Source organism: Trichechus manatus, unplaced genomic scaffold, assembly GCF_000243295.1.
Source record: "Trichechus manatus latirostris isolate Lorelei unplaced genomic scaffold, TriManLat1.0 scaffold00211, whole genome shotgun sequence".
In the NCBI taxonomy this organism is placed as follows: domain Eukaryota; kingdom Metazoa; phylum Chordata; class Mammalia; order Sirenia; family Trichechidae; genus Trichechus; species Trichechus manatus.
Genome location: NW_004444147.1, coordinates 3,352,326 through 3,353,458, shown reverse-complemented (window position 1 = coordinate 3,353,458; position 1,133 = coordinate 3,352,326). Strand labels below are relative to the sequence as shown.

General features: G+C 40.8%; 1 protein-coding gene across 5 annotated transcripts in view; it reads left to right on the top strand.

Moving 5' to 3' along the window:
* Nucleotides 1–1,133, top strand: part of ANKRD6 (ankyrin repeat domain 6) — a 170,608-nt gene that overhangs the window by 154,926 nt on the left and 14,549 nt on the right. The gene's annotated exons all lie outside the window — the stretch shown is intronic.

Below are 1,133 nucleotides of genomic sequence, written 5' to 3'. Positions count from 1 at the left end.
ATAGTGTGTATATATATAGTATAGATTTTGTATTCTGCCTTTTATCCTAACTATAGTAGGAAAACATTCTGCAGTCTTCATAGTTATTCATTATAGTGAAAGCATAACATTGTTTTTTGTTGCTGTCTAAAATTTTGTTAAACCATTTCTTGATGTTGGACATTTAGGTTATTTCCAGATTGGAACTGTTATATATTACATAACAGCAAACCCTGACTGGTTTTTCATCTTATTCTGGCTCATGTTGCAAGAAGACATAAAGTCTCAGGGAGTCAAAGGAAGCTTCTGAACACCACCCTGCTGCTTCACAGACCAGTAACAGTCCAGCCCAGCCCAGGGTTTTAAGAACATGCCTGATATAACTAGCAGTTTCTGGAAATGGTTAAGATTTTTGACTTTTGCAAAATTGATCAGCCTCTTGCCCGTGGACTTGGTCTTTCTCAGAGATCCCTGGAAGTCCACAGAGCTCCTGACAGGAGTATGTCAGGTGCTCCTTTGGTAAAAGCTGCTAGGGCTGGGAGGATCTACCTCTCTTCAACTCATCAGCGGGCTCACATCCATGAATCCTGATAGAAAAAATGCTGGTCTCTCATAGATCAGAAAGTACAGGGTGCTCTATAAATGTCAGAATCCATCACAGTTATTACCAACATCTGGCATTTCAGCATTTAGCAAGTTAATGGGCAGCCAGCCCCATCCTCAGCCATACAGAGATCATCAAGTCTTGTGGGGCTAGAGAACGCCCCAGGCACACAAAGATTGATGTATCTTTAACCCACTTGTTGTTAGTCTTCCAGAGCCCTAGGATCTTCATTTGCAGGGAAAACAGCTCTACCCTGGACCATTTTCCTATGCAGTTCTCCTTTTGTGTTTCCATTAAAAATGACTCACGCTTTTCCACACCCGTATTCAACAGCAAATAAATAGATAACATTTTAGGGACGTTCACGTTACACATAACTTTGGAATATGCATAAATGTTTATGCATGCTGCTCTGTTGATCTTTAGTCACGGAAATAGCCTTTCTGTTTGTTTTGGCTGAAAAGAGAAATACCCTTGCCCTGGTACCTTAGTTGACCATGAATTTTCATGAGCCACAGCAGTACTAAGAGGATACTTCTTTCTGAGGTCT